This window comes from Sciurus vulgaris (genome assembly GCF_902686455.1).
Source record: "Sciurus vulgaris genome assembly, chromosome: 14".
NCBI lineage: Eukaryota > Metazoa > Chordata > Mammalia > Rodentia > Sciuridae > Sciurus > Sciurus vulgaris.
The window spans coordinates 3986825-4010801 of NC_136475.1; the positions used below are offsets into that span (position 1 = coordinate 3986825).

At 42.1% G+C, this 23977-nt stretch overlaps 1 long non-coding RNA gene across 1 annotated transcript in view; it reads right to left on the reverse strand.

The window, feature by feature from the left end:
• The window catches only part of LOC306643756, a 63358-nt gene that overhangs the window by 7915 nt on the left and 31466 nt on the right, over positions 1-23977 (reverse strand). The gene's annotated exons all lie outside the window — the stretch shown is intronic.

Here is a 23977-nt window from a genome sequence, read left to right on the forward strand (position 1 = left end):
CTGACAGCAGTAAGCCCCCAGATCCTTTCTTTGTATCTGTTTTCTTCACCACATTGACTTTAAATTTTGAGCTTACAGCCTCATGCTGTCGAACGGGCTGCAGCAACTCTCAGCATCATGCTCTGTCCCATCTGTTCCAGGAAGATTAAATGGCAAAGCTCTTCACCTTCTCTCTTTATATAATCAACCAAACTCCAGCACAAAAATATCCCACACTTGTCACCTCATATATCTCATGTTTTAGTTCATCCCTTTGTGCCCCCTAATCCTTGCTCCTATTCTGGCCTAAGAGAGGTTCCTCTTTTCATTCCAAGGACAGCAGAACAGACTTGGTGATCAATACACCAGAGAACTAGCTCTGGCTGCTTCACAGGTATTAAGAGATTTGCCACATTTTATATTTCATGATACATCTAAGTTGCATGAGGAGGAAAGATCCCAAGTTGCATGAGTCTGGGGAGATTAAGACCAGACAGGCATTGAGATGACAGGAAACTCAAATTGTAATTATCTGGATGGCAATGGTGACTTCAGCAAGTAGGGAAATGTGGCCTTGGCACTTAAGGCCAGTACAGGTCTTCCTAATACTGGGCACATGGGAGATGCTCCACCAGGGGCTCAACCAGTCTGAGCTCAGGCTGGTGCTGCGCTAGAGCTATAGGCTGTGGCCCTGGGCTGTGAGGATGCTGCTGTCCTGGGCAATGGGGCTGAGGACCTGGACAAGTAGAGGCCCAGCCCTCAGGCTGACATGCAGGGGATCCAGAGAAGGAACCACTTGAACTATGCATCTGCACATGCTTTCAGAACACCATCGTCACACTTGTGCTCAAAGATGGGATGGAGTTGTAAAGCTCTTTTATAATGATCTATTGTGGTTAAAGTCTGGATGGAGACTCAAGATTTTTTATGCCATGGCATGTTCTGAAATAAAATGCAGTTGATTATGTAATTATGAAGAAGCAGAGCAACCACACTAGCCAAGGGGCATCTGGGCCTCCTGATTGTGCACTAAGGATGTGGAGGTGTCTGATCTGGTTTAACACTTTGACCACATTTAATTACATGAGTACTTACAAAAGAATTGTTGAAGATGCTGGAAAATTCCATATTTGTGGTGATCACTAGGGCAGAAATTCACTGTACACACATACTAGGCCCTGGAAATGCAGCCAGGGTAACTAAGCTTTTCAATTTAGCTTCAAACAGGCTATATTGTGCTCCAAAACTTCCTAGAATTATGTGAATTACTTTCTAGAATTACTTCCTACAATTACTTCCTAGAATTATGTGAATGCATTTTCAGATTAAATGAAAAAATGAATCAAAACAAAATAGCTGCATTATCAGTTGATTCAAATAAAAGGAAAATTTTTCAAAAGTAAACTTTAGGCAGGACACTCACCATGGTTGGAAACATGAGTTTCCTTTGTTTCATAAAAACAGACCAGGTGTCTCTCTGTGCTTCTTTGCCTCATGATGGTGAGGAATGGACCTAGAAGGAGCAGGGACCTGGGAGGAGGAAGGGAAGCTGTATGCTGTGGCACTACGTCCAATTCCCCGGGTGACCTCATAGAGCAGAGTCACCCTCTCAGGGAAACCTGCTACCTATGGACTGAGGTCAGAGACAGAGAAAACTGCACAAATGTATTCTACTGCATTTTGTGGTTTCTTAGTAACAGGCGAAGTGAACATCCTCTGTGTCTCCTGTCATCTCCATTCAGTTTTCAGGAACAACTCATTTTCCACCATGTTGTTTAGAGATGGCAGACCAGTAACAGTGAGAACACACTGTGTCTGGCTATGTGTCCACCACCTGGCTTTCCTTGTCTCCTGTCATGTCAGAGCAGCTCCAGGTCACTGGGCCTTGTCAGGCTCCTGAGGACTGAATGTGACTCTGCAGTGCTGAGCCCACTCTTTCTCCCTTCTCTGCGTTTTTCCCATTTTCTCTAACAAAGTTTAAGCTCAGTGATGTGGGAGGACTCACTAAGTTTCTCCTGTTTCATAATTTGTGAACTCCAGTTTCCTAGTTTTCCATACAATTTAATTAATGGATGAGATGTTCCTTATCCCCCAATGCCAATTCAATAATGAGGACATCATTTTGAGAAAAAGGAAAAATATAAAAGTTTTATTGCTTTTCTAGAAAAGGAAACCTAACACTGTGGTTCTGCCCATCAAGAGGAACAGGGGGATTGTGAAGGATCTCTTCAAAGGCCACATTCCAGGTGTGCCCTGACAGGGTGTCCCAGGGTCCCTGATGGTGTGTTAACATTCACTTGTTAGTTTGGGATATACTCACTTCCTAGATCCTCCAGCAGATATCTCCTTCATGTGGAGCACAGATAGCTCATGGTGATCTTGTTCGCAGTCCCTGGTAAGGGAGGGTGAGAGGGAGAAGAGGGAAAGGAAAATTTGCTCCTTTCAAGAATAAGCCTCAGAGCTGTATTCACAAGGTGAGGTGGACCACTGTTGAGATCTCCTGCACAACCATGAGCAAATGAGGGAGGGCTCCTCTGAGCTGCCACTCAGCTCTGCCTGTCACCCCTCACTCTTCCTATTGCTCCTGTCATGCAGGACAACAGCAGAATATGGGTCTGATGTATGGGGCTTCAGCTGTAACCAAGGCAATCATGGCCCAGAACCCTCAAATGCCTACTGTTCCCCTGGGATCCCCACAACCTTCCTCTCACACAGACTCTGTTACACAAACAACACTTTTGGCAGCTGGGCCACCCAGGCAGGAGGTTTTTGTTCAGGGCTGCACCACTGTTGGAGGATAATGTGTATCTAGTGCACAGCAATAGACTCCAGCATCCTCAGCATCCACTCTGCTGATTTTCAGTGTGAAAATCTGTCCCTGACTCACTGCCACTGAACCTGTCTGGGACCCCAGGGGCCCTGTTGGAAACTTTGTAGATCAGAAGCTTTGGAGACTGTCCTGGCCTCTGCAGGTACCAATGCAAATAGGTGTCTCCATTACTATGTATGAGGCTCTGACTAGACTACAGTAGATGGAGGCTGCCTCTCCAGGGGTGATGGGCTTGGAGACAGGAGTCTGGGTCAGTGCAACATCCCCACTGGATTTGAAATAATGAGAGATAAGTACAAGGTTATGTACAAATATCATGGGCAGTTTCCATGATGTAAATTCCATCATTTATTTCAAAATTTTCTGATTTATACCAAGAAACATAAAACTACAAGAAATAAATTGCTATTTTATATATAACACACAATGTGTTCTTCATTATCATCCAAGACTTCCATTACAGCACTGGTCATTGTTGAGTGGATCCAAATTCTAATAGCAAAGTATGAAATACTCTTGCCTGGAACACAGAATACTTGCCTTTACCACATGGGCAGAATAAATATAACAAACAATGGGACCCTTCCACCCCATTCTCCATTCCTAAATCCCTGTGTACTCACCACAGATCCAGAGCATCAGAAGTCCCAGGAGCTGAGCAGAGCACAGCATTTTGGGAAATTGAGCTGAGGAGTCCCGGTGAGTCAAGGGTAGGTTAGAGCTGAGCTTTTATTCAGATTTGTAAAAAGAACCTGCCTTTGGGATAAGATGGAAATCCCCTGGTGGGTGCAGGGGGGTGAGACAACCTGCTGGGTGAAGTGGAAAGAGACAGCAGGAGGACATGCCCTCCTCTGTGAGCAAAGTGACAGGAGCTATTCCTTGCTGATACACAAATATAGATTCAATCAGTCTGTCTGCAAAATTTGGAAGAACAATCTGACAATGTCTGGTTAGATCATGGATACAAGGTTTTGGAGCTACCACTCTAAGATAGCAAATCCCTGACAATGCATGAGTGTCTGGAATTAATCTGAGAGCAGGATGATGTCCTGGTTGTTTTACTTCCAGTTAGTTTGGAGAGGGACAAAGCTCACAACCCCACAGGGCCTCCAGATGCAAAGGTGGTCTTGATTCTCACGAAGATTGCCATCTGCATTAGCTGGTAAAGTGTTGGAGAATGTTACATGCAGATTTGCAAAGCTGCTCTCCAAGGGAACTGAAATCCACAAAAGCATCTGTCAAAGGTCAAGATTAAATATATTCTCTTCATTGTCTGAAGGTTTGTCTACCAAGTAATGCAGTCTGTTGGTAATGCTTTCCACAGAGTTTTTTTATTTGGTTTATTGCTTCCTTCACTTCAAGGATTTCTGTTTGATTTTCATTCATAATCTCTAGTTCTTTATTAAAATAATCTTTTGATGCCTGCATTTTTTCTTTTAACTTTTTATTGATGTGAACTTCTGTTGCCTGCATTTGCTTGCTTATATCCTACTTTGTTTCACAGATCACTTTAATTATTAACATTCTGGACTCATTTTTTAATATTTCTTGTACCATGCTGTTGATGCACTCTATTCACATAGCATCTTGGTTTTGGGGGGGGGAACTTCCCTGTTCTTTTTTCACATTGTCGTGTATCTTCCCCTCTAGCAGTGCAGATTCAAGATATTACAGTTTCCACACTCTAAATTTATAGTGTTCTTGGAGGTTTCCAATACTTCACTCTTAAGGGGATAGATCAATATTAACAGCTCCCTATGCAACCAATATGCAGCCTTAAACAATATAGCCCCTTTTAAGATGTTACCAGTATTGTTACAATAAACAGAGATGATGTGTTCTAATATTTTCTACAGCATAAACAATAGGTTTGCAATAAGGTCTACAATTTCTAATGGGGGACAAAGAGAGGATAGGGGAGGGGAGTAGGATGTGATGTTAAGGATGAAAGATGTGAGAATATAGAATTACAAGATCATAGGTAGACTGAAACCAGAATTAAATGAAGTTGCTTGTTAGCGTGAGAAAAGAGAGAAAGAGACTCTGAAGAAATAAATAAGAGGAAAATAGAGTGATAATTTTTTTAATAAAATAAAAATAAATCTACAACCAAACTGCAATATAGTATTCAAACCTCCCAGTCTTTAGAAGCCTGATATGTGAAAGGTACTTGATTTCAAAGATGATGGGGATGTGAGAGTGAAAAACAAACAAAAAAAAAAAAAAAGAGAGAGAGAGAAAAAATAGAGAAAAAAAAGAAAATTGAACAATTGTTTCTGTTGGAGTTCAATGACTTCTCTGCTTCCCTTCTCCTCTGGTAGGTGGGGTTGTCTGAATCTTGCTGGTAACTCCACCCTCAGGATGATGACATTTACTGTGGTTGGAGGATTAGACTTAGAGGAAGGACCCCTGGAGACAGGGTATAGCAATTGACAGTCCCTCTGGAAAAATGCACCCTAGAATTTTCCTTTGGTGTCCACTCATGTGACATAGGAGACTGAACTGAGACCCTTCCCTCACTTGTGGACCCCACAATTCCTGGTCTAATAATTTTTATGGTTTGGATGTGAGGTGTTCCCCCAAAAACTCACAAGTGAGACAGAGCAGGAAGGTTCAGAGGGGAAATGACTGTTTTGTAAGAGTCTTAACCCAAACAGTGAATTAATCAGTAATGAGATTAATTAAAGTGGTAGGATGTGACTCGAGGACTCGAGGAGGTGGAAATTGGGTCATAGCTATGGGGTATATATTTTGTATCTGGAGAGTGGAGTCTCTCTCTCTCTCTCTCTCTCTCTCTCTCTCTCTCTCTCTCTCCTCTCTCTCTCTCTCTCTCTCACTGCTTCCTGATTATGTGAACTTCTCCTCTGACACACTTTTCTGCCATGATATTCTACCTCACCTCTAGCCCCAAGGTATGGAGCTGACCTTCTACAGACTAAGACCCCTGAAACTCTGAGCCTTCAAATAAATCTTTCCTCCTTTAAAATTGTTCTGGTCAGATCTTTTAGTCACAAAAGCAAAAATGTCCAACTGAAACAATAATTTAGTCTCTAAATTGCATCTCTCCTGCCCCTACCCTTTCAATTTCCCAATCAGGCATCTCTCTCCCCAGAGGTCCTGAGGGCTGGGTGACAGGACCTTTGCACCTGCATTGGTAAGCTGTTCTGTGTTTGGCAAATCAGTGTTGTGGTCCAACTTAAGAACAGACCAATCACCACTGAGAAAAACCAAATTTGAGAGTTTTTATTAACCTGGCCAACTGTCTCACACAATGCCCCCAAAAATGGCTACTGGGAGAGCAGCCCAGAATACAGGGTTGCAGGGGTTTTTATACCATAAGTCAGTTCATCAATCATAAAAGTCCTGTTGCCGAGATTCAAAAATTACAAACTAACAACATGGGATCTGAAATCGCTAGCAGAGGGGGAAGTGTGTCAAAATGACCTTACTTAGGAACAAACTAAAGAATGGTTACTAATATCTAGACAATCACTGTTGATATCACCATTGGCATAGTACATTGTTTGGGAAACTAGGAATCGAAAACAGAACAATTTTTCATTATACATGAATTATCATTTTGTATTGCCAAACTAGTCAGGCTAAGCAACTCTTGATGGGTACAGAGGTGGGGCATTCCCATACAAGCATTTCCTACATAACATGGAGTATCAAGGTAAAATGGAGTCTGTTTAGTCATTCCTCATATAGCCTGGCCTATAACATTTCCATGGAAACAAATATATCAACCATCACAATCAGCACCAGGAATTGAGAGCTATGAGCCAGTCATTTAGCTGCAGGCACTGGGCCAGGTTGGTGGCTAGGGGATGTTTGGGTCACTGGGGATTGAGGAGGTGGAAGGCCCTGTTGGCTGCCAAACTGGCAGTACCAGGTGATCAGTGGAATCATAAACCTGGCTGATGTTGGATCCCACCAAGTGTTGCCCAAGTTGTCTCTTGGATCTAGGTGTGTGCCAGGCTGGTTGGATGGATGAACCAGGATAAGGATGCCCTCTCACCCTTTTCCCACCCACTGACCCCTTCCAGGACTCTCTCTGCCTCTGTAGCAAAATGGTGGATATTAGCACACTTACAAGGGATTCCTAAGATGTAACCAAGCCTGAAAAAACCCTTGGTGAGGATCTTTCAGGTCCTGGCTGTTATCCCTGAATGTAAGCAGTAACATCCCAAGTTGTGGCAGCAGCAGCAGTGGCTAACCTGTAGGACGTAGATAATGAGCCTCTAGTCTCTGCAGGTGTTTCCAAAATGGAAGCTGTCCCCCAAAAAGTGGTGGTGGCAGTGGTGGCAGAGGTATAAGCAACACATTGGTATATGGGGAACCACAGTGTGAAGGCTTGTTTTTATTTTAACATAAGACATTGAGACTATATAACCTGAACATTTTCATACTGATTGTTTCCTCGTTCATAGTTTACATTCCAAGAATCTACAAAATACTTTTAATGAATTTTCTATAAGGAAAATTCAAGAAACTCAGAAAACATGAGATCAAATCAATACAGTTATCTGATTTGTCAATCAACTCATGTGTTCTTTTTTTCCCTTCCTTTTGTTTCCTAGTAAGAAAAGCCAGTTCAGAACAAGAATGATACACAGAAGGAATGAACTATTTAGTGTATAATTTTTGTTTTATCATTCTACAACAATCAATGCAACTGCTGGAGGGTGACTTTCTGCTTAAGGAAGCACAGCTAACAGTAGTGAACTTCACTTCTACTTGTGTTTCCTGTTCAAATGCTAGGGCTAACCCATAGTCAAAATGATGTTTAAAGTGTCCATTGCCCTCACCATTCAGAAGGATCTATATATTCAAACTTATCAAAACACCTCCAAGAAAGAAAAGAATGAAGAATCAGCAATAAATATAAAATAACACGTTGGGGGCTATGACATGCAGACTCGCCAAGATGGCACCTGGCAGCCAGCCAGAAGTTGTTTTGATCACATCGGTGGTACACGTGCACAGGTATTCCCGAGTGCTCCTGCTCCTGCCTGCTCATGATTGGACAGCTGGCTCCTCACCTGATCTCAACCCGCCCTCCGCCTCCTGGAGGGAATATAAGCGGGCAGCAGGTAGAAGGCAAAGAGCAGCAGCTAGCAGAAAGAAGCAGAGAAGCCATTAGCAGAAAGGAAGAAGAAGAAGCTGCAAGCAGATAGAAGCAGCGAGTAGGGGCAGCGGCAGAAGGCAGATCGCAGAGCGGAGAACTGAGAACACATCTATAGGTTGCAGATCACCAATCGCAGTACACGGGACACATCACTAAAGCACCTCAGATAGACGCACCCTTAGTTCACAGGATGCAGGATGCATCTTTAAGAAGCAGCAGAACTAAGATATGAATCTCTGAAAGTGTAGTCTCTCTCTCTTAAGCAAAGCTCTTTCTCTCTTACGCAAAGCCTCTCTCTCTCTCCTCTCAAAGCAAGTAAGCCTCTTTTTCTCTATCCTCTATAAGAAAGCAAGGAAGGAAACAGCACAGAAATAGAAATAGCTCAGTTTCCAGTTCACCTTTGATAAATACCCACGCATTGTTGTCGCGGGCGGTAATAAATATCCGTGGATGGCAACAATAACATATAAATGTGTAAAATAAACCCTGAAAATGTAAAACTCCTAGAGAAAGCATAGGGGAAATCTCCTGATGTGTGGCATTAGGAATACTTGTTTTATATGTCACATGAAAAGCTAAACCAACAATAGCAAAATAACCAAAGGGACAGCGATAATCTGAAGAAGATTCTGCACAGAAAAGGAACTATCAACAGAATAAAAAGACACCTATATAATGCAGGAAATACTTGTAAACCATACAAGTAATAATAGGGTCAATACCTCAAATACATAAGGAACTAACACAACTAAACAGGCAAAAAAAAAAAAAAATGAAAGAAAAACAAAGCAACAATCCAACTGAAATTTTTGAAATGACCTGAATAAGCATTTAACAAAAATGTATACTTTTGAATCATGTATCAATGAAGCAACTTAAAAATTAAACATCCCATCTACACAGTATTGTCATAAACATACACACACACACACATACACACAGTCTGAATGATATAGAGTCTATGCATAAAACTTCTCATTTAAGGTTAAATGATGCTTAGCAAGGGACAAAGTTCATTGGGAGAGAGGACAAACTTTTCAGTTAAATATGCAGGCAAAATCAAATATCCATAAACAGATGAATTACGTTGAATACTTAACTTGATCCTTGTATGATCCAGAACTCAAAATCATACAAAAAATCATAGACCTAAGGGTAAGAACAAAATTTGAATAAGAAAACACAAGGAAAGTATCACAACATTGAATTTGGCAATTATTTCTTGGATATGACACTAGAAACAGTGTCAATAACAGAAAAATATGCACTAAAGTTAAAAACATTGTGTTTCACAAAGTATCAAAAACTCTGTCAACAGAGTGAAAGAGCAACCTGATGGATGGGAGAAAGTATTTGCTAGTCTCATATATGAAATTGCTAATTCTTTTTATTCCTTTTGATTGATTTCCCCACAGTATTCACAATAGCCTCTCTGTGTGTCGATTTCATAGAAATTGGTAGAAAATTCTACCAAGTCTTGGACTTTTTAATGTTTTATCTTTCATTTTCGTATTTCACCTCAAGTCTGATAGGCCTCTAGCTTTCTGGATTCAGCTCACTACACAGCCTCATTGGTTTAGAGCATTCTGTGGAGCCTTCTCCAGTGGACACTCCAAACATGGCTTATGTCTTGTTATAGTATGTTATATTTATACATAGCTACTTCTAATTATGTTGGAATATAATTCAACTGAACTGTTCTTTTCATTTCCTCTTAGTGCTCATGTTTTTTTAGCAATTTTTCTGGATACATTTATGCTTTCTTCAAAGGAAGTGTGTCCATAAATATGTGACTTTTAGTAGATGTTCATATAACATTTAAGGGCATATGTTTGGTCTTTAAAAATAGGAAAAGCACACTGTACAAATAGAAGAAATATTAATTGTATGAATAAGCTTTTTTTTTTTGTATATTCACCCTTCAGATCAAATAAAGAACTCTCAAAACTTCCTTCATACATCTTCCAAGTCAACACTTGACTTTAACTGCTAGCAAGATGACTGTTACTCTACAGTCCACCTTAATAGCTTTCCTGTTCCTGGATTGGAAATTCATGTACATTGAAGTAAGCATGCTTTCATTTCTAGCAGCTTTCATCATTCAGTTTGAGATGCATTGGATTCATGGTGGATAACACTAAATGTTTTAAATACCATATAGCATTTCTTCCGTGGATATAACACAATTCATACATCTGTAGTTGATAAGTCACTTAGATTTTATCCAACATTTGGCTTTTAAACTAGATCTTTATGCACATTCACCTACATATCCTGTAGTGTACATACTTCACTTATATATCTTGGTTATAATCCTTGAAATTTACTGATGCTCTTAGAAAACTTGGGCATATTGAATCACTTTCATGATATTTTCCAATTTTCATATCCACATGCAATTTATGACAGATTAAAATCACCACAAATTTATATGCTGTGTGCTGTACACACAATTACTGTTGGACTTTCATTATATATAAATCGGTACAAATATCATTTACAAAAGATTTCCTTGTCCTATTACCTGCCTAACATCACACTGACTGTACTTGTTTTCTGAAACTACTAAGTTCTTTAATTCCACTCACATTGCCCCTTTTTGTTAATTTCTCACACATTTTTCTTATGCATGCATCTCAAACTGCTTGATATTACTCTGGTTGTTACATGCAGCCAAGGATAATCTTCATTTATACATCTGTTTCCTCTTGCCAGTGCTGTGCTCTAATATACCTTCATGTTTCTATCCATGATTACATTCTGTCAGCAGAACTATCTTTGTTTTTATTGTTGTTTGTTTTGCTTTTGGGGTTTTTTGTTTGTTTGTTTGTTTGTTTGTTTTTTTTGCAGTGCTGGGGATCAAACTCAGGGCCTTGCTTCCAAGGCAAGCACTCTACCAACTGAACTATCTCCCCAGCCCTATCTTTGCTTTTTTTTACACCTTACTGCTGATAACCAATTATTTTGGTTTTTCAAACATGTGTTTGAATATTCTTTCAGCCTAATGTTCTCTTTTCTTTCTGTAAGACTACATATTCTTAACTGTTCAGATGATTTGTTTCTAATTGGAAGGATTCAACATTCTCATTTTCTACATATACATTACCAGTCAGCTTTTAGTTTTATAAAAAAAATCATTCTTAAATTCCAGATACTTTCCCAGTAACATATAGTCCTTTGCTTTATTCAAGTATTTGTACAATACAAAAATTGAGGGAGCAAAGGCTTAGACAGCCAAGAAAGAGCAGTGTTACAGAAGAACGGTTAACTCCATCTTTTTCTTTTGGTTAAAAAAGTACTTAATGGTTCTTAATATGGCATTTCTGCACACCTTCTCATTCCCTATGTAGTTTATGGAATAATACCACATCGAGTGGCAGAACATCTAGGAGTAAAAACAGGAATCAGGAAGGAAAGAGCATTAACAGTGGCGCTCCAGAAGTCAGGGGTGCAGGGAGCCCCACCCAGGAGGTTCTCAGCAGGGTTGGGGCTCAGGAGAAGCACAGTGCCCAAGAAGCCAGGCTGCTTTTCTCCTGCAGCCACTGGTACATCTTACTCTCCTATCCTACACTTGCTAGATGCACTGGCAGAGCCAAAGCTAGGGAAGCCCAGGCGGCCTCCTGGCGGGTGCCCTGGACGTCCACGTGGCCCAGACGGATGAGCATAGCCATCCTGCTGTCTGGAATTCAGATCCTGCTCCCTGGTCGGATCTTCCGAGTGAGACTCTGATGAGACAGTCTGCCACTCTCTGGTCCAGTCTAATCTCCTGGTCCTGCCCAACACGTGTTAAATGCCCCGGTCCTTCCCAGGTGCCTCTGGTCGGCGGGTCGCGGGGCATTCTGATGTCACAAACATTGGTGGGCGGGTCGCGGAACATTCTCACTCCACAGACCACTGGGCTGCGGCTGGCGCGGGAGGCCACGCACTTCCTGTTCTGAAGGAGCAACGCCCAGTCCGGCGGGCTGAGGCGGCGCCTCCATGCTCGGGTTCTGGCAGCTCCAAGGCAGCCTCCACCTGGGGCCCAGCTGTTCCCACTGCAGTGACTTCAGCCTGAGCAAGATGGCGGTGTCCGGAAGTGGAAGGACCCGAAGCGGGGAGGGCGCTGGCGGGCACGTAGGGCATGTCGACGTCAGCACGTCCTCTTGAGGCCCCGCCCCTCCTGAGGACTTCCGGGGCCATAATGCACCTGTCCTGACCCTGCAGCCTCCCTACTGCTCCTTGTGAATCTCCGCAGAGTAACACACTGGAGGGTTCACTGTGGTCACCGTGGAATTTATCATATTGGAATGGGCTGTCATGGCCACGCAGAGGATCACTAATTCTGTAAATTTAAGTCTTTTATTTCTACTATGACATTAGCCCATCCCAGGTGTATGTGAAGTGAATGTGGATATATATTGCTGACCGCAATGTGGAAATCAGTCATTTTCAAACAGGTAGTTTGATAAGGAAATGCGCACCATCATTTTTCCAGTTTTTCCTTTATTTTCTACGTTTGGGTTATCATGAATGTGCATTTATTGTTTGATCTAGAGGTTCATTATGTGCAGTTTAATAGCAAAGCCTGCATCTCTGTGGTAAAATTTAATTAAAAAGGAACAGCACTTCCACCTTAAATTAGAACATTGTTGGTCATGATTAATAAACCCATTTGAACAAAAGTGGAAATAAAATCAAAACATTGAAAAGTGAGTTTATAATTTACTCAGAGTGCTGTGAATGAAATGAAGAGCAGATGGCCTCAGTTGCAAAGAAGAATACTTCAGTGTTCTCTGGCCATTTTCATCCATTGAAATTATCCAAATTTGTGTTCACTGAAATTATGGCTACACTCAAGAAGGACTCCCTAGGGAATAAGAATACTGCTGAGGTTTGGAAGTTGAATGGACCTATTTAAAACTTTGGGAATGAGCTGAGCTTTAACACCAGACTAGGTTTTTTTTTTTGGATCATTGGTTGATGTCTGAACTGGGAAATATGATTTAGTATCTAAAATAGAAATGGAGAGCAAAACTGCAACATTATTGCACCACCACCACACCCCAAAATGCTACACTTGACTATCCTTCATGTATGTCTGATACATGGTCCTTGGTCTCCCAATACACCTCCTGCTGATCTTTGCAGCCCCAGATTTTCCTTGTGCTCCTGTGCATCTTAACTACATGGTCTCTTCTGAATGAACATCCTCTCCCAAATGATACCGGTGTATAATTGGGCAGATTCTACCTTTGAAATATTGCATGTGCTCTGTTGGGTTGATTTGGGATGTACAACATGACCTAAGGCATATTTGAACAGGAAGTTTACTAACTATTGTGTCATTACAGACCTGGAGTTCTGCATAGTGTCCTAATTCTTCATAAGCTTGTGATCACATGAGGCCCTAACCTGGAAATCCAAGCAGTGGACCCTTCAAGTCTGTGATTCCTCCCAAGCCATGCCTCTCAGGTTCTGTGCACTTGTTTCATAGATCTAGCTCAACCTCAAAAGCATTTCCTGCCCAACATGTGAGCCACAGGTGTGGTGTTGTTTCAACAGCTGACTACTCCTGTGTGTCCTTCATGTCCTCTTTTACTACCCTCTGCCTCAAATCTGTGGATTCTTATTTTCATTGGGGGAGGGATCCATGTTTGTATTATTCTTGTTATTTTTATCTGCCAAAGCCTATAGATACTTGATCTTTTTTTTTTTTTTTTAGTAGATTTCCCATACCATCTAGGTGTTTGAAAACCTCAAAACTGAATGGTCTTCTCAGCTATTTTCTTAGAAAATTAATATTCAGTGGTGCACCTCCCCCATACTGGATAAGGGTATATTCTAGAAATAGTGGAAGAAGGAACGTTAGGTAAGAGAGAGAAACACGTTCTAAATAACCCCAAATATTTTCCTGCTGCATGTATGCTATCAACTGACCAACCAAAAACAAAACCACAGCAAAAAGAAAAAAAAGAAGAAAAAAAAGCATATTAAAAAATGCATAAGTTCTGTATTGCAAGGATCCACAATCAGCCCCAGTTGTGTGACTGTGACCATAGATGCATGTAATCACTGCCTGTGTTCAGGTCATGAAGATTAAGATGAGCTATGAGTCAGTTCTCTTGTCCCCTGTGCCTGGCTGTTCCAAGGGAAACTGTATGCTCTTCATTCTGCTGCTGCTTAGGTCAGAGCATGAATGCAGGTGTGGCGAGTCTAGACAAGACACTCCTTGTCCGGAGGCAGCAGTTGTGACCTACTCTCTTCAGTCCTTCAACCTCCTCCTCTCACACATGTAGAAACATGTGCTGTCCTTCTACACAGTCAGCAGAGTGGGCAGCTGTGCTCCCCCAAGCAGGGTGGTTTTTGTTCAGAGCTGTACCACTGTGAGAGGAAGTTGTAAGCCTTCATGGCAGTAATACACTCCAGCATCCTCAGGCTCTACCCTGCTGATTTCAGTGTGAAGTCTGTCCCTGACCCACTGCCACTTACCTATCTGGGACCCCAGAGGCCCTGTAGGAAGCCTTATATATCAGAAGCCATGGAGACTGGCCTGGTCTCTGCAGGTACCAACTCAAATAGCTGTTGCCATCACTGTAGAGAAGGCTCTGACTGGACCTGCTGGAGATGGAGGCTGGCTCTCCAGGAGTGACAGGCAGGGAGAGAGGAGTCTGGGTCATCACAATATCTGCATTGTAGTGTGTAATTGTGACAGAAGCACATGGTCATATACAATTGTTGTGATTTGTTTTTTTCTTTTGTTATAATTTTCTGGCTAAACACTTTTTGGCTTTGGTTCATATTGTAAAAATATTTAAGAAAAGAACACAGATAGTTGCAAAGCATAACAGGTCTCCTGGAAATCTACTATGTTATCTCCCTCCATTAGTGCAATCTTCACCTGATCACATGTCCTTTGCTTATTTTGGAATCTTCCTCTTACAGATTTAATCAGCACATGCACTCCCAGAGTACAGGAACTGCACATTGTCCACATGTATGTAGGATGCCTGGGCAGCAGTGGACCTCAGAGCTACCCTCTCTCCCGTGTCTCCTACCTTGTGCCCTTACCTGGGATCCAGAGCATCAGCAGCCCCAGGAGCCCCAGGGCACGTCAACTTCAGAAGTTTAAGTGAGTAGTCCCTCATCAGTCAAGAAAAGACTAGAGGTGAGCTTTTATCTCAGACTTGCAGAAAGGTCCTCCCCAAGTAGCAGTATGCAAATTCCCTGGTGGGTTGAGCAGATGGGAAGAGAAAATAAAAGGCTGTGACCCTCTTTTGTGAGGATATGACATAAAATGTTTCTTCTGTTTGGAGGAAACTCTGTATGAAGATCACATGGTGCATATGGCCTGCCCCACATCACAGCATCAGACCCAAGGACATGGGGTGTACCTGCACGTTCATTCTAAGGGTCAGAGTTTGGAGAGGGTGTATGGCCACCCTGCTTGGCCCCTTCCTGCTACTATAGAGAAGCACACAGGGCACACCTCTTCTGGTATTATGCTTCCAGGATTTATCCAGTAACTGCCTAGACTGGAGCTAGTTGAAGAGGACTTTGAAACTTGTTCTTACCATGTTAGCAGTTTCAAAATACTAGGAACAGGGGTTAGAAGTGGTCTTTTTGTGGGATCTAATCAATTAAGTTTGCCAGACACTCACGCCTAAAGAACCTGACAGAGAAAAAAAAAAAAAAAATCCTATTTCTTGTAGGTAGACAGTTAAGAACTTTTTGTAAAGCAAGAGGAAATAAAATTGAGAAGGAATTTATACATCTGGGTGTGAATATGAAATTCCATGTACAATTTGTACAATCTGGTAAATGTTCTGTCTTAATTATCTCAGTGTACCTGGGCACTAATTAATAGAAGTATTTATTGATAATTTGCTCTGGTCAATAGGATGAACAAAATATTTTTACTTGTTTATGTGGTTTCTAAGTTGTATTTAAGGGATTCTCTCCATTCCTACTCTCTCTCTCCATGCAGATCCAGGTCACTCAGGACTCCTGTTTCTTCCCAGTCTCTGTGAGAACCTGTGTCTCCCACTAGCCGGTGTGTGGGGCTGAGACCTAATTCCTTTCACTGGAACAGCAAGAACTGCAACCCACTGTTTTAATGGGAGAGTGTCACCTGCACCCATGAGGCCATTCTCTTGACCTTTATCACCAGAGATGCTAAGGAAGAGGATTCTCTGTGAATGGGGTGGGGAAGAGAGTGCTTTCCATCCCAGTGTGTATAAAGTTGTCTCTACTTCGAAAGCAGAAGGCCATTGGCAGCTATTTTATATTTTGGAGGCAGTACATACTATAAGAAAAAGCCCTGACGTATATTGACCTTAATGATGTGAATGCATATTCCTCTTCTACTCTGGAAGTCTGATTGCACCACAATTACCAATTAAGGCAAAAAGGGGATAATGTGGTTCTTCACATGCAGATAGTAATCACAAGTGTTTGATGTTCAATAATAATGCTCCTGAGGGTATTACACCTAGACAAAAATTGCACCCTTTGTTTCTCATTTAATAACATTTCAATTCAGTAAAGCAAATTTGTCTTAAATACAAACTTTAATTACATTATTACTCATAACTCTAGCTCAACAACCCTGAACATTTGTAGAGATCAATAAAGAGGCAAAGAGAAACCTGTTTTAAAAAGTTGTCCAAGGTTAGCATTTCAAAGACAGAGAAATGGAAGTTAAGATGCAAATTGACTGGTCTTCCAAGTAGCAATACATTCTCAAAGAAACTGTCAAATATAGAAAAACAACAGTGACCAGAAATTATAACAAAGTAACTTTGTATAGACAACTGTTCTTCAGTGGCTTCTAGGGTGTTGTTCATGTAAGGACCAGATGGAATTAAACACAACAGACACAAGGAAGTTAATGAAGTCAAAGCTAATGTCCTCCCAAACTAGAGTGGCAAGTGAGGTTGTGACAGTAGGAGCCAAATGATCTAAAATGTTCTGGACCTCCTCTCAGTGGCATGACTGACCCCCTGCAACCAGAAGGGCAGCAGGAAGCCTTCCTGGTTGCTCCAGGGAGGGTGTGGTGGCCACTCCCGGGGGCCTGTGGGTCCTGAGCCTCAGTGGGATGCAGGAGCAGCACTCTGCAGCTAGCCTGGCCATGCCTGGACCTGTTTGCACAGGAGAGGTGCCCATGCTGTAATGGAGGCCCACATGGCCTCCTCCAAGGCTCTGCACATCCCCACTGAGCTCAGCCTGGTGCCCACCATCCTCCAGGGCCCCTCAGCTTCTCCTGCTGCACCAAGAGACTGAGCTCCCTGGGGCTTGTGTTGTGGGTGGCTACCACTGTGGGTTCTGGTGATTGGCTGCTCTCACGAGGGTGGGGCAGCAGCCCCAGCCAAATGCAGGGACACGGTGTGAGTAGGATCAGTAGAATCATGTCATGTGAGGCCACACTGTGAATGGGAAGAGGAAACATGCTCTGAAGCTGGTCTACGCATGGGTACAAACCACAAGCCATATAGCATTTATTTCCATTTGATCTGTTTGGTTTAGGTAAAAATGTAATCATACTCACCAGGGAATCCATTATCTTAGCATAGAAATCATCCTAATATACTTATTTCCTTGTCTGAAATTATCATTTGTCTTATCTACTGCCTTCAAATATGTTTTAATTCCAGTCATAGCATACCATGAATACAGCTGGCATGCTCATTATCAATTCAGAAATCTTCTTAGGGCTCTATTTTGAGAAGAATTGGCAAAAGTTTTATTTTCTGTACCATTACTGCCAGAATGTACAAATCAGATTCACTTTGAGGTTCTTACCATATGTTGTGAACAAAATGCTTTTGTATCTTGTTTGCAAACATTTTTTAAGACAATGTAGCAATGTCCTGGGATAGGAAATGTCTCTGAGAAGGGCCCAGGGGTTTACAGAGGAGGGAGGAACTCACCTCAGGACCAGCAGGGGTCTTGGAATTCATGATGGAAAGAATTTCAGCCTGAGCCAGACAAAGGCATAGACAAGGTCTATTGAGGAGGGAGAGGCACATTCAAGGGAGGATGAGGGCTCTCTTGAGAGTGAGCCACCCTGCCTTGGCTGGGGAGCAGTATTTACACCAGGCTTACCAGGGGCAGCCTGGAGGTAGAGCCAGGGTGGAGATGCACATTTCACCCTGGTGTCCCTGCACTTGCCTGGCATTTCCCTCATCTCTCAAGGGCACAGCCAGAGTATGCACCTCGATGTTTACAACTGTTTTCTGCATCACCAGGGCATGTGGACACTGCCCTTCAGATCCAGTGTTGCTCTGATTCAGGGTTCCCTACAGTCTAAACACCATCTGAAATTCTACATCTCAAGGAAAAATAAGACATTTTCAGGTCATTTTTGTATTTCCAGTTGTAGTTTGAAAAGTTCTATTTTTCAAATCTTCTAGTTTATGCTTTTTTTCCTAAAAAAACAGAGCCCAGTATTTGAAATTTCAAGAACTCCATATTTTGTATGACTGAAAGGTAACTGACAAAGAGTTTTAGCACTAGAATTTTGTGTGTGATATTAATTTAGAAAACCCTATTCACTAATAAAACACCAAGACTTTCCCTAGTTGACCCTGGCCAGCACCCCTAAGTATATCCACTGTGGGAAGCCCTCTCTACTGTCTAGGAAGCAGGAATGAGCAGTGAATAGGGGAAGAAGGCAGAGGATCCATGCTGCATGTATGTAAGTAAAATAAAACTCTAAATGCATCTATGAAAAAAGAGCCAGTATTTGGGGCAATAGCAACAAGTGTTGGAACTACAGTGACCAAGTCAGTAAAAAAAAAAAGAAAAGTGAACAGTCTGTTCACAAGGTTGAAGTATAATGAGAAGAGTAAGGAGAAAAGGTGAAATGGATAGAGAGGAAAACGTAATTGAAAGTCAAAACTAAGAATCAAACATTCCTTCCAAAATAATGTAGAGTCAATGAAATATAATATATAAGAAAAATATAATTTAAAATTATATTTCCATATCTAGTAAATGTATGTGAACACAAATTTATTGTAGTCAGATTTCTGGGCAAAATTATATATGAACTGAAAAAAAACAAATTATTTTTATGGTTTAAGTATTAAGAACAAAATAAATATTCTAAAAATTCATAGGAAGTGTTTTGAAAGAAATAAAAATCAAAATTGCTTCAAAACCACAGTCTGCAAACCTAACTCCCAGAACAAAGTGCAGGGATACCTAAATAATGATGAAAAGTGATTTTGCTCATGCATGTGAAGTAAGGAAGTGACCAAGTCAGAAAGCAGCAGTCAAGAAGCCACAGTGCAGTGCAAAGTTCTTGAACATACTTAAAGTAGAGAATGTGCCCCAGTCCATTCATCCCAATTGATTGAAAGTTGACAGAGAACTGAGAACTTAAGAAGAGCTGAGGTGTCTGGTGTTGAGGCTGCAGAGAGAGAGAGCCTCAGGTTTGGTGACCACAGGGCTGAGCTGGGGATGGAGCCCCAAGGGCTGACGATCAGCTCCACCTCCGCCCTCCTCTATACCTCAATTTCTGTCCTTTAAAACACACTAGTGATCAGTGGGCATAAGAGACAGACAGATAGACATACACACACAAACACACCAAACATGTTAAAAAAAAAAGAGGAAAAATCCAAACCCCCCCAAAAAAAAGTTCACCCTAGAATACAAATCCTCAAACTTAGTATCTAATTAAACTCAATAAAAATTTATTTATAATTGCATTCACCACGAAGGAATAAGGTCTCAAATATAATTCATGAAATGCCACTCGATTAAATTATAATTTTTTTCAAAAATGTAAAGTAATACTGGGTTAAGGGAGAATAAAAGGGAAGCATATTTTGTCATTATCATTTAAAACACAGTTCAAGTTAACTGATATTTTTCTTGAGTATAAATATAAAGTAGATTTACATAGACAACAAAAATTTAAATGTGCATTTATAATTACTTTCATGGTTAGATTTAATAGAATATGTGCAACAAAGAACATAAAAACTACACTTATAATTTCTGAGATGAAAAAAGGATGTCCAGTTTGCCCACCAAATCCTGAGGATAAACCCAGGTGACAGTGCCAGGATATCAGGGACCTACCAGTGGGAGGGTGCCTGTGACCTGAGGGCCCTCCTCCCCTCTGGAATCAGGACCCTCCTGCACAGGGCTGAGCTGGTCCTCAGGACAGCTCCATCCACCAGAATCCCACAGGCAGCTGTGCAGGCAGCCTGTGCTCCTGGAGCTGAAGGTGCCCTCAGAGGGCAGAGGCAGAGGGAACAGGAAGAAACACTCCTGGTACCCAGGTCTATGGGTGCACAGGGCCTCACTGCAGAATGCTGGGGATGCAGCCTGGCCTGGCCCTGTCTGTGCACCTGGACAGACTCTCTCTCCATATCATCACGTGTGACTGTGGAGTCTCATAACCTCCTGTCTGCAAGTGATGTGCTCCTCGCTCAGTGAGGGAGAACTCAGGTTCTCCAGCCTATCCATGCTTCTCCCAAGGCAGCAACAGCAAGTGAGAAAGAGTATTTGTTCTTCCTATTTTTATCCCCCACATATTTTCTCTGTGTCTTGGTCAGGATTCACAGTGGCCCTCTCCAAGTAAAATGCATTCATCCCTTTTACATGAGAGGCATAGTGCTGATACAGTGAGGGAAAGAAAGAGCAGCATGAAGTGACTGCATTCTCAGTCCTTCTACTTTATGTGAGGAGTTAGCACTGTCAACAAGAAGTTGATTAATAAAAAGAGTGAATATAACTGCCCTGGTCATTCTACATTAGATATTTTGGCTAAGACATCTAGAAGCCCTGGGTCCTAAAGGCAGGTGCATGCATAAAGCCAAGGCATTCTTTCTCAAAGACTCTCTTCCTTTTCTGGAAAGTTCTCATTTCTTATTAGTCAGCTCCCTGTATATTTTTCGCTGGCCTGTGTTTGACCAGGTCTTCCTGACCTGATCCATCTTCTCCCTCTGCTCCTCAGTTGGCTCCCTATTCTCAGTACTTTTGGAGTGAGCTGGCATCTACCAGGAAGAAATGGCATGGACCCTGGTAAGTGAAAAGTAGACAGATTAACAGAATAATTCAGTGAGTCCCTTTGAGCTTCCACAGATTGATTTTCGCAAAACCTGGTGTAGTCTACCTGTTTTCATAGTTCATTCAGTAGGAGATCCTTTTGTACTACAGAAGTTCATGGTGCAGCTGTTTTGGAAAGCAGTTGTGCAATTTCTGGAGTAGTGAAACACAGAGTTACCCTACCCTCCAGCAATCCCACCCCTAGCTTTATGCTCCCTCAGTGGAAACATTTGTCTACTTGAAAATTTGCACTCTGGATCCTGGGAATGTAGTCTATACATTACATACATTCTTTAGGTAGAGCATTTGCATAGCATGTGGGAGGCCCTAGGTTCAAATTCCTATATCACAGGAAAAACCAAAGCAAAAATTAAATGCAAAACCAAGTACATCAGTGTTTATAGCAGTGTTATTCAAAAGGGCTATAATTAGCAATATCCATCAAGTGCTGAATGGAGAAACAAAATGTGCCTATACATACAGTGGAATATTATTTGATCATGACTAGAAATGGAGAAGTCAAGGGTGTTACACAAGGATGCACATGACGAAGAAATCCAGCTGGTAAAGACCGCACAGTGTGAATTTATTTTTATGTAATTTACATGAGAGATCAAATTATAAAAACAGGAAGTAGATTTGTGTTTGCACAGGTCTGGTGGGTAGGTGGGGTTGTGGAGAGTGACTCTAACTGGTACAGGGCTTCCTTTGGCATGAGGATGCTCTTCTGCAGCTGATTCTTCCGATGATTACACAACCACGTGAAGACATTAAAAGTCACTGAACTGTCCAACTGAAACTATGAATTGAGTGGTGCATGAACTATATTACCATGAAATGTTAACTGCAATGCTCAGATTTCAGGGGCAAAGAGTCTTTGGGCAAAAGCTAACAAACTGTACCCAAAGCAAGTATTTGCATCCTAGATCAGGGACCTGTTGCTCTCAGATGTCTGTTGCATGTTTCCAGTTGACCCATCTTTAAAACTACTGATGAACGACCCTGTCCTGATATGGGATTCACAATTTCCCTGTGATGCTCCTCAACAGTTGAGGCCTTTACATTCAAAACCTCCTCTATCTGAGCTTTAGCCACCTCACCTTCCTAAATGGTGTAGCAAGATTGAGTGTGTGCATGCTTCTGCCCTACCTTAAAGTCAGTAAAATTGCCAGTTGCTTCAATGAATCCTAAGGACACAAAAACCTTAACTTTATGTCTTTTTTCTATGTCCAGAGGTACAAGGACAAATGCTGTGGGTTACTTATTTGTCCTGAAGGTCACTAAGCATGTATGGAATTGTTAGCCCCAGGCCCTCTCCTGCTTGGTGAGGTGGGCTCATATGACACATAGCAGTAAAGGTATATTATTATTAAATATCTATTCAGTGAGACTGCAACAGAAGTTCATTCACAGTTGATTACTTCAAATAATATCATGTTTTGTACATGATTGTTTTGCTTTGCTTTTCCAGTCCTGGGATTTTAACCCAGAGTGCTCTCCTTGGAGCTACATCTCCACCCCACTGGTGTGAGAAAAATAACACCAGTGGTCTCAGGAGGATTTTCTCACATGTTGAATCACCGTGGGACACCAGTTACCATATTGGTAAGAGTGGTACACCGCAGTGTCCTCAGGCTCCAGGCTGCTGATGGAGATGTTGTTCCAGGCTGCTAATCTGGGCTGGGATTAGCCCAGGTGGAGGCACCATAGATGAGTAGCCTGGGAGCATTCCCAGGCTTCTGCTGGTACCAGGCTAAGGTGCTGCCAACATTCAGACTTGACCTGAAGGTGATGGTGGCTCTTTCCCCTGGAGATATGGACAGGGAGGCTGGAATCTGTGTCAGCACGGACTGTCCAGTGGTATCTGAGATTGAAAATAAAACAGAAGGGTCACCCTTGTACTCTGGACCATATCCTTGGGCTTCCCAGTAGACCCAGGGAGTTCATCTGCAGTGAGTTTTAATCAGGGTGCTGGCTGAGGAGAAGTGCCAGGACACAGGAGAAACCACATTGAAGGACTTCTCAGAGTGCAGAACCATCCCATGATCCATCACCTGGGGGCCAGAGTAACAGCAGGCAGAGGAGCTGAATGGGGCTGTCATGGCTCCCTCTGGGTCCCATCTGAGGCTTCCCAAAGCCCTGACCAGGCACTGATATGGCGCTGGAGAGCAGGGTGGGCTGGGAGGGGCACGCAAAGCAGATGGGAGGGGTAAGTTGGGCTCAGAAAAGGTCTATGTCTTAACCTTAGTGTATAATTTTCCACCTTGTTCAGAGTTAAATCCTCCTGCCTTCCTGCCTCACCAAACACCTAGACTCAGCCAGAAGATGTTTACTGCAAACCTGTTTGGGATGAAATGGAGGATTTTGGCCCATGTCTTTCTCCATCTAGTCATCTCTCCCAGTCATGATTGTATCTGCTTGAAATGAACCTTTGATCACAAAGTTTTCTTCCACATTTTTCCCCTTGCTTAGCAATATATCCCAAGGTTCCTAAAGCAACCTTATTCTCTGAAAGATTCTAAAGACCAACTTTCAACCAGGCTTAGTGGTGTTGCTCCCTGGACAGCCACGCCTGTACAGATGAGCAGGATCTGAGCTCTTATCCTTCAGGGTACTGACACTGAGTCCATGAAGACAGACAGCAGCACTCTCCATGCACACAGGAACGTAGTCCTTGGATCATTCTCCATAACTCTCAGAGGAGTGCACAGCACGTCCACCAACACTCACTGAGGTCCTCTCACCTTCACAGTCATGGAAAGCTCTGTTTACTCTCCTGGTAAGGTGTCAGCAAGCATCATATTCAGTGAGAAAATATTTAATATTTTATGCTTTAGATTATAAAAGATAAGTGTTCACTTTCAACACTTTTATTGTACTGGAGATCCTAGCAAATTTCACAAGGCAAAAGAGAGATATAAAAGGCACAGTTTTGAAATAAATAAATAAAATATCTGTATAACCTGGAAACAATATTTTGTACATGCATTCTTAAAGAT